Source organism: Equus caballus, chromosome 1 (assembly GCF_041296265.1).
Source record: "Equus caballus isolate H_3958 breed thoroughbred chromosome 1, TB-T2T, whole genome shotgun sequence".
NCBI classification, from domain to species: Eukaryota; Metazoa; Chordata; class Mammalia; order Perissodactyla; family Equidae; genus Equus; species Equus caballus.
In genome coordinates, this window is record NC_091684.1 from 134545825 (window position 1) to 134559610 (window position 13786).

The window sequence follows — 13786 nt, forward strand, 5'->3', positions numbered from 1 at the left end:
TCCTGCCTCTGGTCCTCTCTGTCAGAACTCAGGGACTGCCCCAACTTCCCCTCACAGCAGCAGCTCTGGCTGGAGGAGATTTCTCCCAGGGCAGCGCTGAATACAGCTTATGATCCTCTTAATCTTTACTGTCTCCACAGGGGATCAACCAGCCACACCTGCAACATTACCAAGGTGCCCCCAGGAGCCGGTCAGTCCTGCTGCCTGCCAACCAGTCTCTGGCTGCTCAGTGAATGTCCCCAGGTCCCTTCTGCCGTGTGGTCTCAAGCTGTTTGCCGCTTAAGGCCAAATCTTGAAGGGAGGTATGGACTCCACTTTCCCCAGGACTTTAATCTTTCCAAGCTCCTAGGCATGCATCTGGGGACAAATGTGTGTGACTGAGGTGTGTGTGCATCTGTGTGTGGCTCTGCGCATGTGGTGCTCACTGAGGGTCCTGGGTAGGTAGGTCCAGCTCTCTGCCCCAGTGGTTCTTGCCCAATGCCTTGATAACGGACTACTTAGGGCCCAGAATTTGAGGGTTCTTGCTCCCTGGAAGGCTCGCAGTTCCCAGATGCCCAGCACAGAGGCAGCTCCCATCACATGTAGGAATGGGTCCAATGCAGGGTCTGAGGCTGGCCTGGAGGTGGTGAGGCCTGGGGCCCAATGTGAAGGGTCTCCTCCAGGCCTGTGAGGTGGCAGAAGAGGAGCTGGCAGGTGTTTTTCACCTACCTGGGGAGCTGGGCCTGTAGGGCGGGAGGGTTTGAGGACACAGCCCTGGAGTCTGGCTATGGGATCTCAGGCAGCCTCCCTCCTTTGCCTGACTTGACCTCACAGTCCTAGGCAGGACGGTCCCTCAGCAGTCCCCAGACTCAGTCTTCCCAGTGATGGTTCTGAAGGGAGGAGGCGGAAGGAAGAGTCTGTGCCTCCTTGGACCAAGACCCCGGCCCCAGAGGGAGGGTGGGGAGAGGCGAGACAGACCCAAGTTCAAACCCTTGCTCCCTCACAGGCCAGCCATGCATCCCTGAGCAAGTGATTTTACCTGTCTGAGCTCAGTTTCTTCGTCTGTAAAAGGGATGACCAAAGTCCCTGTCTTGTAGTGTAGTCAGGAAACTCAGTAAGATGATCACAAAGTCTGTTAGTGACTGGTACTCAGAGCAGAATAAACAATGGGCTGCTAGTCTTATTCCTTCCCAGGGTTACTGAGAAGATCACAGAGCAATCTGCAGTAGCCTCTCCTTTCCCTGCTCCTCTGCCCCCACAACCACTCCCACCCCGGGTGCACGATGAAGCAGAGAGCCCATGTTGGTCTGGAGGGGACCACCCATCCTCAGCAGACCTGGGTTCACCTCTGGAGTGAGCCTGGGGCAGGGCTTTGCTCTACCTTAGAGCCCAAGGGTGAGAGCGGACAGGGTGAAGCTTCTGGGAGGATCGTGGAGTTAAGGGGAGAGAGCCGGTAGGGCAGGGCCCTTATCTAAGCGGGGTTAACCCTCACTGTGACAGAGAAGCACTATTGAGGATTTGGAAAGTCAGCTTGAGGGGCTTTGCAGGCTAATCTGCTTTCTGGGGCCTCAGAAGATCGAGGCCACTGGGCTAAGACCCCTTACCCGACCTCGTCTGCCTCTGTCCTCACCCTCCGGAGAGGCAGCCCCTCAGGACCCTCCACTGCAGGGTCTCCAGCTCCTCCTAACCGTGGAATTTGATTGACTGGTCCCTCCTTCCCAAAGCTCGTCTCTCCCGCTTCTCCTGGAACTGTCTTGACCATCTTCCACCCCTCTCTTAACTTGTCATCCCTCAGGGTGCCCCGGAGGTCACCCCAGCAGACCCTCTCCTTGGACAGTCTTGCACACATTCACAGCTTCGGTGACCACTTCACACCAGGCTCCTGCCTGGGTCTCTGCCCCGAGCTTCCACCCATAGGTCCACCTGGAGTTCTGGTGTAGGGACCAACTCCACACACCCCGAACAACCCATCCCCAACTGGTCTGCACAGGATGGTCACTGAAGCCTAGGACTGAAGGATGGCCTGGAGCACGTGTGTGGGGAGGAAAGTCCCTAAAGCTGAGTTGAGAGCCTCTAATCCTGGAGGCCTGGGCCAAGGAAGAGCAGCTGGCAAAGGAGCTGAGAGGGACAGCTAGGATAGCGCGTGCCACGGGAGGGAGGGAAGGGCGGGATACAAGGAGGGAGGCATCAGCCAGGTCAAGTGTCTTATGAGGTCATTTGTAGCACCAAAAAGAGGAATGAGAAAGCAAACAAGAAGAGTGCTTACACCAATACTTTCAATATCATATCTGCACCTCACACTAACCCAGAGAGGAGCGGTCATTATTAGCCTTAACTCACAGATGAGGAAACTGAGTCTCAGAGAGGTTAAGCAATTTGCTTCAGGCCACAGAGCTACGGCATGGTGGGAGGAGGCTGGAAATGGAGACGGGGGTTTCAAACTTACATTTGATCCCCAAACTCCTGTTTCCCACCGTGGTGTTCTGCAAGAAGACTCGAGCAATCTCCTGGGCTTTAGCAGCAGGAGGCAGCTGGTGCCTTTGGCGAGAGTTGTTCCAAAGGAGAAGGGGAGCCAGCGGCCACGGCTAGGAGGGAGGCACGGGAAGCAGAGCGCTTGGCTGAGAAACGAAGGAGACAGCGCTAAGGGGTTTATAAAAAGGGTAACACTAAGGAAAGATTTTTTTCTTTTTTCTGTCAAGGTAGATACTTAAAGAAAAACACTTAAGAAACTTTCTTTTAAAATGGTAGATACAGAGGAGACAGAGCCAGGGGAGAGGGGGTAAAGTTGGAGGTGGTGTGTAAATTGAATATCTGATACTGAGCAAGCCAGAGGGGGTGGCAGAGCACAAGGAGAGGGACGGATTGGCCTGGAGAGGGGTCACCCTGAGGGAACGAGAGAACCTCGGGCTTAAGGGGCGGGCTCTGGGCAGGGCAATCCTCTTACATCCTGGTTTGATGTCTTCCTGGCTGTGTGAGCTTGGGCAAATTATTCCACCTCTCTGTGTTTCCATTTCATCATCTCTAAAATGGTAGACTAGTGCCCCCTCGGGGGCTGTGGTAGGGTTACAGGAGATGATACTAAAAGGGTTAGTGCAGTCCAAGATGAGAGGAGGAGGTCGGTGGAAGGGGGCCAGGAGTGAGAGGGCAGAGGTTGGGGGTGACTGCCTTGGAGAGGGTAGGGTCTGAAGCAGCCTTTGTGGGGAAGGGACTTCGGGGGGAAGCTCTGAGGTGCACTGAGGTTAAAGACAGTGACTTGACAGGAGGACAGTCTGGGCAGAGAGAGGATTTTCCCTGAAGCCCTTAGCAGGGCTGCGAACCCTGGGCGAAGTAGACACCAGGACTGCTCCCAGCAAGTGCACGGGAAGGACCTCAGAGAAGGAGATGAAGACACCGAGGAAGGAACCCTCAAGGTAAGAGCGAAGCAGGGAAGCGGACAAAGAGGGGACTCATTTGCCCCGGCTGCTTTTTCTCTGCTGTTCTCCATCTGAGCTGCCTGCCGCTCCTGCTCTATCTACCCAATCCTTCCCGTCTTTCCAGGCCTGTTCAAGGCTCACCTCCTCCAGGCTGTCTGCCTTGACTCCTCAGTCTACCTGCTGTCCTTCTAGAGGCACCTCCAGGGCCAGATCTTGTCCTTAATCTTGGACCTCATTCCAGGTCAACTTTCTCTCCTCAGTCAATGGAGGGCTCTGGGGACCAGGTTCAGAGTTTCAGGTCAGCTGGGCGTGTGGGTCACAAGGCACTTAATAGACAGACGTTCATTTTCAACTTGTCCTTATTGCCCTGATAGTCTATGGTGGGTCTGTATTACTTAGGATGGCAAAAAATAAATCCATTGGAATAAAAGACACCAGCAGTGTTTAACCTGCCTGTTCTTACGCTGTTTGTTTTGACTTGGTTATGTCGACTCCTCATATCATTTTGATCCCAGCCAAGCTCCTCTCTTACCAGGGCCCTCGGTTCTTTGGCAGGTCAGGCCCAGCCAGAGCCGTGACTGTGCTGGGGGAAAGGATGACAGCCCAGCAGGGCTGGGGGCAGGGGGTCTCGCCCGATCTGTGACCAGCTGCTGGGGCAGACGCCAAAGGATTACTCAGCCCAAAGCCTTGAATCTGCTGACGAAGCCAGAGGCCACCTTATCACTAATACAATTATTCCCCCAGGGGACAGGTCAGCAACTTCCTTCTGACTCTCTGGAGGTCTGGGGCGGGGTAGAGGGAGCCAGGGGATGGGGTGGGCGGGGATGAGGGTGCATGATAAAGGCTGCAGAACTGACTTCCCTGTGGACCCTAAGACCCTGGCAGGTAAAGCCCGCTGCCCCAGCCTGTCTAGGGCCTGTCATACCCTGTGTCACTAGGTCCCAGGCCTGAGAGATGACCTGGGTTCTCCCATAGGGAGGAGGGAGTGGCTCCTGGGATGACCCAGCTGCCAGTCAGGTTGGCTGGGCTGGATGGCCATGGCTCCCATTCCAGCAGCCACAGGCTTCCAGTTTTGGGCAAGCCTCGTTCACAGCATTTAGTCCCGGGAACATGTCTTCTGGGATTTCTTAAAAATTCTCTCTTTTTCCCCCACCCAAGGGTCTTCACTGTCTCTGAGCAAGCACAGCTAATGGTGAGCATGTGGGCTCTGGAGCTCAGGACCCAACAATTCCACTTCCGGGAAACTATCCCATGGAAAATTTCACGAAGATTTCATAATATGACTGTTCCCTGCAGCAATTTTAGTAAACCACCCATCTGTAGACAACTGGCTAAAAAAAGCATCCACCCCTACAGTGGAACACTATGCAGCTGCTGCAAATGGTGGTGTTCCCGAATTCATTTACATGGAGACGTGCCCACAGTGTTTCAACTTCCAAGCCAGCTACAAACCAGCCCACGCAGTCTGATTTTATGTGTCTCAGGGAAATTTCTCACCAAAGATCATGGGACCCCTTTCTCCTCGGCAGGACCTAAATGAATCAACAGTTTCTTTTTCTAGAGCAGTGAGTGGAAGGTTCAGGGCTCCAAGAGGCTGACAGCAGCAGGAAAGTTTCTCAACAAAGCCTCTTTATATTCTTTTCAAGATAACATTTAGAAGTCATCAGATGTGTTCCCTACACAGTTTTCCCAGCCCTTGACTACTGAAGTCTTTCTCCTAGAACCCTCTAAAGGTCTGAGCAGAACTGCAGAGGCTCCCACCCCCTCCTGGGACGGGCAGACACAAGGCAGTCTGTCCAGGACACATCCAATCTGCTGCTCCCCGTTTGGGGGCCCCTTTCTCCCTGTGTCAAGTCGACTGACAGGGAACCATCCCTGATGTGACTTCTTCTTTGTCCTGGTCCTGAGAGGGGCTTCTCCCCTCTCCAGCAGAGCGCTTCCAAGACACCATGGGCAGGCATTCTCACCACAAACAGAAAATTTTCTGTTTTGTTTGCATGTTTAATAATGAATATGCATCTCAATTATAATCAGGATAAAACAAAGCTCTTTTCATTTTTTAAAAAAGAGAACTGCTAATTTGAAACAAATATTACCAATAATAATACGAAATATTTATGAAGAAGTTGTTAAGTGTTTATGTGGGTGAGAAGGAAAAGCTTCTCCTGCTCAGGTTTCTCCCCCTCGTTACCCACGGGGAGGGCCCGAATCTCCAACAGCTGGTGAGCCCTGAGCCTGGCCAGTCACAACAGTTGCAGCCACAGGGGGGCCCTGCCTCGCTCTGCCAGGTGTAAAGCCTTCAGTGGGGGGCCTGCGGGAGCCCTGGAAGGTGGGGGAGGACCGGCAGTGAGGGCAGGACGGGGTGGGGAGCTATTGGGAAACCAGCACAGAAGTAGAAAAGTTTAACGACAGGACAACCCTACCAGTATATTCTAGCTGCCTGACTCTCCTGTTAATAATATTTATTACCTCTTAGAAATGAAATGACCTAAGGCAGGGTTTTTCAACTTGAGCACTATTGATATTTGGAGCCAGATAATTCTTTGTCATGGGGCTGTCCTGGGCACGTAGGATGTTTAACAGCATCTCTGGCCTCTACCCACTGGACGCCAGTGGCACCTTCCTCTCTCCAACTGTGACAATCAAAAATGTCTCCAGACATTGTCAAATGTTGCCCTGTGGGGCAAAATCGCCCTTGTATGAGAACCGTTGGCCTAAGCCATGTTATTTCCTGCTTCCCTGGGGACAGTTGACCGAGTGTTTTCACAGATGCAGGAAGCACTGTCCAGGACAAATGTCGGTGAGGAGCCCCAGGCCATCAGGCATGTAACATCATCTCCAGTTTCACGTGAATGCAGACTCAGGAACTATCTGGACAGATGCTCGAAGGGTCAACAGAGATTTCTCTGAAGGAGAATTTTACTATTTCATTGTCTTCTTTGTATTTTTCTGTGTTGTTTGAGTGTTTAATAATGAACTTGTATTATAATCAAGAAAAATATGGATTTTTCATATTTTTAAATCAGACTGGCTAATTTGAAATAAATATGACCTATAACAATCCTAGGAAATATTTATTAAGAAATTGTGTGCCAGACACAGGTCCCAGTGTTGCTCTGTGTGAGCTCATTTAACCCTCACAACCACACTATCAGGTAGGCGTGAGAGTTATTAAGCTTTTACAGATAAGACTGACAGGTTTAGCCACTTGCCTGATGTCACACAGGTAGCAGGTGACAGAGGAGGGATTCAAACCCAGGCAGACAAGAAAGTTATGTTAGGAGAATATATCTGCCCAAGGGTGAGGGAGAAAAAAATGGGAATATCATATTAAAAAAACCACCTCCATACATTTAATAAAGAAAATCTCTTGCAGACACATGCTGTCTCCAGGAAGGTTGAAATCAAGGGTAAAGCAGCTAATTCTGGGCCATGCAAAGTCACTTTGAACTGGCTTTTCTGTCCTCAGCTTTTCTACAAAAGGCAGATTCTTACATTCAAACTACATTAAACTTATAGAGAAAAGTGAAAGGGTTACTCTGTAGGAAACTTCTTTGATCGCTTTTAATGGAATGGCTCTGGGGCTGCACCAGATATGAGTGGGAACTACTTGTAGGTGTGCATGTGTGTCCGTGTGAGTGTGTGTGTGTACGTGTGAGTGTGTATGTGCACATGCGTGTGGAGGCATGAGTGTGTGTACGATGAGAATCTGACTGTCCCATGCCACGGGGGTCTAACTGAGATGTGTTGGCTCAAGCCCCCAGCCCTGCCTGTGTCTCTCGCAGTCTATTCTTGCGGTTCCAGACCACGTCATGACAGGCGCATGGACTTAGAGAAGTTGCCCAGATGGAACTGTTTAGATGAGCAGTGTTTAAATGTAATATTTGGCATATTTTCCTTCTTGACTTTTGATATTGAAGTAAATTTTGTTTTCTGACATTCTTTATTAGCTGCATTTATTAATTTGATGAAATCCTAAATTGAGGTAACGAATATCCAGTGCTTCTCCACAGAAATGAAGGATATGTCCTTTAGAATGACATTTTAGAAAACGCATCTGCTCAAAGCAATTTTCCCTAAGACATGATGGTTCTGGGGTGGGGGTGGGGGGTCCTGTGTGGACTGGCCGCACTCCTGCCCCTGCTCCACGCTCTGGCCGCAGACGTCTCGTGGACCCTGAACAAGGCGTGCTCCTTCCCCAAACGCAGCCTTCCAACATGCCGCTCCTGCTCCCTCTTCTCTCCAAAGGGGTTTGGAAGACGCGCTCTTTAATAGAATTTCTTACACGAGCCACACCATGATGTGCCAAGATGTTGTTTTCAGTCACCATGCATTGGAAAGAGTTGAGTGTATTTTCAAAATTGAATAAATTATGGCACATTTCCAAGATGGTTATTTTCCTGTCATTGAAATGGGTTAGATGGAAAAATGTTATGATTAAACAGCAAGGTACAAAATACTATAAATCCTATGACATTTGTATACAAAAACAAAAGTAGTTATGCTAAGTCAGAGGTGTTCTTGCTGATGTTAAATTAAATATATTTAAATTTATCATTATATTTACTATAATACAGTGTTTAATAGAAATTAGTGTTATTATTGTACTGGTCTTTTATGTTATACTGTTTTTTCAGCATAAGGAACAGTTTGTCATTTATTTATTTGGCAGTCTATTTTCAAAGATAACTTCTAACCAAATCTGTAACGTATTATTTTATTCCCAGACACAACCGTAAGGTAAGACTCTAGAATCAGACATTGAAACTTAAAATAACTTTCCTAGAAATCTGAAATTATTTCAAAAATAAAATGTTTAAACACACACAATTAGAATACATTAAAAAATTGTTTTTAATTATGTTTGTTATGACAAAGCTATTGTGGTTATATTTAAATAAACAAGAATCCTATCTGTTAGAGACATATTCTGAAGTAATTTACCAGAGAAGTGATTCAGTGTCTTGGATTTGCTTTTTAAAGGCTACAGAAAAAAAAAAGGAATGAATGGAAGGATGAGGTTTATGAAGCGAGAACAACGGAAGGTGATGGTTGTTGGTATGGGAGACGGGTACATGGCATTTCATTGAACTATTATCTCTAATTTTGTTTATGATTGAAATTTACATAATAAAAAGTTAATTTAAAATATATATACACACACAAGCAGATATCACGAAAAATGAAACCAAAAAGGCAGTTGATGACTCTGGATGCACTCTCTAGTTTGTCTTTTCTTTTTTCGCTTCGCTTCAGTGACTCCCACGCTAAGTGTGTCTTCACCGACCATTTTTCTCCTGCTGTGTAGTTTTTGAGGCGCTGAATGAAGGGGCTGGGTGCCTCAGAGAGGAAGATGCCGGGTTTCGGCATCGGATTGGGTTGGGGTTACACCATCAGCGCCCCCTCCCGGAAGGAGAAAGAGGCCAAGAGCCCGGCTGGAGGCTCCCTGGAGCTTTCTCTCAGAATCAGAGGGCCTGGCCCTGTCGCTCGCCTTCCTGTCCTTCCCTGCTGTTGGCTTGCCCGGAGTCCCTGCGCTCTTCCTCCAGCCAACTCTCTCACACTTCAGGGCCCAGCTAGATAGCTCTCCTCAGATCAGACACTCTATCATTCCTCCCCACATTTCAGTCACAATCAGAAACCATCTTATCTATTTGTTTAGTTCTTATGGCCTGTCTCCTCTGGCTAGAACGTAAGCTTTGTGAGACCAGAAATCTTGTCTATCTTGGTTAAGGGCTTGACACCTGCAAGGAGCCTGACAATTATTTGTTGAATGACTGACCAAGTAAGTAAATGGAAGCTCCCCCTAGTGCCCTGGCAGAGTTAGCTGCTGCTTCCTCCTCGCCTGCCCTCTGCTCTTGCCCCATCTCACTGCATCAGACCGATCTGCTCACACGCCGCAGCGAGGCTGGGGCCTGGCGTGGAGCAGGCCACCCCTCATCCCTGCCGCTGTCACACCCATGGCCCATGTTGTCATAGGAGGTTGAAAACATCTGACTTGCAATTGAAAACAAATCAACTTAGAGATTCTCTGGGGAGAGATGTAGAAATGAAGAGTTGCTGATAATCATGATAGAAAGCGAGTTACATTCTGATAAAGGGATTTGTCTGGTCAGAACAGAAACTGGTCAAATAATAAACTGCCTCAGAATGGAACGGTATTTTCCTAGGGATCTTTCCCAGGTTCCCACAGTGATGTTCCCATGGTGATTTACCAGGGAAGCAGCCCCTGGTACAAGACACGGTTGTTAAGGTGTGCTGGGTGAAGGCACTGGCGAGGGTGGCCCTTCGGTCACTTCAACCGCAACACCTCTGCTTTCGTCACTTTTATAATTGGGAGGATTTTGTTTAGGAAAGATTTCCTCTTCCTAAAAAGTGACAAGAGGGGGGCTGGCCTGGTGGCACAGTGGTTAAGTGCACACGTTCTGCTTCGGCGGCCTGGGGTTCCCCAGTTCGGATCCCGGGTACGGACATGGCAGGGCTTGTCAAGCCATGCTGTGGTAGGCGTCCCACATATAAAGTAGAGGAAGATGGGCATGCATGTTAGCTCAGGGCCAGCCTTCCTCAGCAAAAACAGGAGGATTGACAGCAGATGTTAGCTCAGGGCTCATCTTCCTCAAAAAAAAAAAAAGTGACAAGAGGGTTGCAGGAGCCTCAGATAAGATACTCTACTTAGCTGTGTGACCTTGGACGAGCCTCTTAACCTCTCTGGGCTGTTACAATGATGCAATAGGGGAAGGAATAAACCTTACCTTTATGAAGACAGGGGACGCAATTAGAGGACCCCTCAAGTTGTCTCCCAGCTCTAAGATCTATGATTGTACCAAGAGTCACAGGATTAGAGATAGCTTGATCTACTTGCAATATCCAGAAGGGCCACAAGATGTAGGTGTTACTCCATGAGAAAAGCTCTGCCTACTCCATGGAATGTTTTGCCCCCCAAATTCTAGCCCAAGAAAATTTGGGAATTTGTTCTTAGAAATTGCAGAAAAGAATTTTTAGTAATCACAACCACAGGCAGACTATGTAAACTCTTTTAGTGATGGATCCTGGCATGTTACCCAGTGTTTAATGCACAGCTTTGTTTTTTTAATCAAAGCACCAAAGAGGAGCTTCTGTGATGGAGCAACAAGACCATCGTCTGACACTGAGGCGGCAGCTTCGCCCTGTGAGAACATCTGCTGGGTTTGTTCTGATAACGTTGGTTCACGTGCGTCAGAGCTCCTGACATGTCATCAACATCCAGGAAATAGATGCTGAATTTGTTGAGCTGAATCATTGAACGGCAGGCACCTCAGTGTTAGAATATACGGTGTTCTATAAAGAGGACTTCCTACGTTCCCATAAGAACTGTTGAGATGATTTGTCAAAATGGTTAGAGCTGTCTCCAGTTTTTGGCTAGAATTCAGTTTTTCTGTATTTTAGAGGCGATTGTCTCACAGGCCAGATGAGCAAGGTTCGGGGCACACTGAGCAGGAAGGATATTTACTGAACTGAGACTTGGTCAGGAATCTTTGTCTTGTTAGACTATTGGGAGGAGGAGAAAGTAGGAAGCCACAGGACTGGGTAACCCAGCCTGGCGGGAGAGGACCTGTCTTCCTCGGCAGACGCTGGGAACGGAGGCGGGACCAGGCGGCGGAGGCTGGGTGCTGACTTCTTGCTGCATGAGAGAAGGGAAGCTGGAAGGCTGCTTGGAGGAGCTTGCACAGAAGACAATGACTGAGATCACCTGGCAGGAAGTCTGAGTGAGGATAGAAAGTGGATGCCTGGAGCCTGGGAGCCAGACAACTTTCTGGACACAGAATTGCCTGTTGTTTCCCCCAGAGTGTGGTCAGAATAAATGAACTGAACATTCCGGAATCCATGCCAGACCAACCTGTCAAGACCTGCTCGTGGAGGAGCCCTGGGGAACCTTCCTGAAGAGGCCTGGGCAGGTACAGAGGCTACCGCCTGCCATCCCACGCCCCTGCCGCAGCCAGGGGGCGCCAGCCCCTCCTGAGCGCTGATCAGGGAATCTGCACCAGAAAGGCTTTTCTGAACCATATGATGCTTCCAGCTACTAGTTATCCCAGTGTGGCTCACACTTGAGTAACCTTCAGACAACTTTTAAAGGAAAATAATTGTTTCACTAACCTCCAATGTCGAATTAAATAATTTAATGTTTAATTATAATGTTACAAAAATTAAGCTAATAGGATTATAACTCTTATAAAACTATATAATCAAAATGAAATTGCTAATTAGGTGAAAACACTATTTCAAAACAGAATCAAAAGCAACAGCATTGGTAAGATAGATAACGTTTGCTGAAACTCAGCTGCCACTCACAACATGGATACAGGAACCAACTGCATGGCGCAGAATCTTTTGGGTTTGGCAGATACTGACAAGAAACTTGCCCTCTTGTCTCCCCACACTGCTGCATATCCTGCCCCAAATAGTGAGTCTGTGACATAATTCAGCCTCTGCTTGGCATGAACAGACCTTTTAATGCTAAATTCAACTCCATTCTTCTTGTATGAGCTCATCTCATGACAACTTAAGTAACACTACGTGGTCCCAGTGCTGGAACCAATGGTCATGTTGGGCTACAAGGCAGCCAGCTAGACAATGGAGTATATGTTCATGCCTAATTTTAAAATATTTTTATGAATGTGAAAACACAAAATGAAAAAATTTATTATTGAAAACACTCCTGAAAAACACGTTTTATTAAGTTCTCTCCCCAGGATGAATTCCCAGGCACGGAATTATTCAGTGAAAGGGTATATTCAGCTTTATGGCTCTTGCTACAATGTGCTAAGTGGACTTTCATAAATCAACATTTTCCTGGAAATGGCATTTCTCAGCTTGCCTCCAATGCTAATGGTTTAACCCAGGAAAATAAGTGTTTGGGGCACAGTTAATACAAGTGCACGAATCCACAGCTGTCATGTCCCGCTTCTGGCCTTACTCAAATCCCGTCCCTCCTCTGCCCAAGTTCCTGACTGGCCTCTCCTGTCACTCACAGTGAAACCAGAGTCCTTCCCTGGCTCCCAAGGCGTCTGACCGCACCCCCTGCGCCCCCCGCCGTGTTCTGCAGTTCCTGAACTCTGTGCGTGCTCCAGCTGAGGCCGGGCGCCTACACATTCCTCTGCCTCCCACGCCCTCATCCAGATCTCCACATGGCCAGCTTGTTCTCGCGCCCCCTAACCATCTTATTTAAAACTGCAACTCCTGGCCCATCTCCACCTCTCCCTCCCTACCCATCTTCTCAGCCTTGCTGTCTTCCATGACACATATCACCACCTGACATACCACGCATAAATTACTTGTCTATGTCTTTATTTTCTCTCTCCCTCATTAGATGTAAGCTCTCTGAGGGCAGTCTTATTCCACTTGGTATCCTGCTACAGATTCAGTGCCTAGCAGAGTGTCGGGCTCAGAGTAGGTGCTCAATAAATATTTGTTGAACAAGTGAGTGAATGATTGTCATGACTAGGGACATGTCATAAAGGCAGGTGATATAAAGCAACTCCCAAGGGAGAATGCCTGAATTCTTTGGCAAAAAGAACTCAGAGGTCAGGAGCAGGCTGACAGGTCTACTTATTTCATTTCCCTCAAATCTGGGCGCGCCTATGATTACTCTTGACCAATAGCATGAGGCAGAAGTGATGCCTGGGACTTCTAAGCCAGGGCCTTAAGAGATCTGGCAGCTTTCTCTTCCTTTCTCTTGCATGCTCTTCCTCCTCTGTCTGACATATTTGAGAAGATCAAGCTATAAGGAGAGACCACATGAAGAGGCCGTGAGGGGAGGGCAAGGCCCTGAGACTACGTGGGGGAGAAGCGAGGAATCCGGCCAACAGTGAGAACTAAGGCCCCAGATACAGGGCCCTGAGCAAGCCATTCCAGCCGTCTCAGCTGAGGCATCACCTGGGAGTGAAGAAGCCATCTTGGATGGTCCAGCCTCAGTGGACAACACGTGGAGAAGAAACAAGCTGTCCCCAGTGTGCTATGACTGAATTCCTGACCCGTAGAATCATGAGAAACAATAAAATGGTGGTTGTTTTAAGCCACTAAGTTTTGGGCTAGTTTATTACACAGTAATAGATAAGACAAACTAGGTCATTACCTGAGAGCATGAATCGGGTGTGAGGGGCATGGGTCTGAGCTCAGATGAGCCTCAAGGCAAAGATGAGACTCAAAGTTAGACAGGCAGGACCATCCAGGGCTCAGGAGTGAGGAGCCAAGAATGCTGCTGTCTGGGGGAGAGACTAGAGGCTGACGTTGGTGTCAAGTTCAAGCACATTTGATCCTTTGAGTCCCACTGCTTCTGTCCCCCTCCTACCCTGGCCAGCCTCCAAAGAAGAGTGACTCTGGGCTAAGACGAACAAGTTTTTGGAATCCACCTGTAAAAG

General features: G+C 48.6%; 1 long non-coding RNA gene across 1 annotated transcript; it reads left to right on the forward strand.

Moving 5' to 3' along the window:
* The first annotated feature begins 3927 nt into the window (after positions 1-3927).
* LOC138917505 (uncharacterized) lies at positions 3928-6453 on the forward strand. The gene is made up of 2 exons (XR_011425686.1): positions 3928-4143; positions 4551-6453. It is a non-coding gene; the product is annotated as an uncharacterized lncRNA (long non-coding RNA).
* Positions 6454-13786: the final 7333 nt, after the last annotated feature.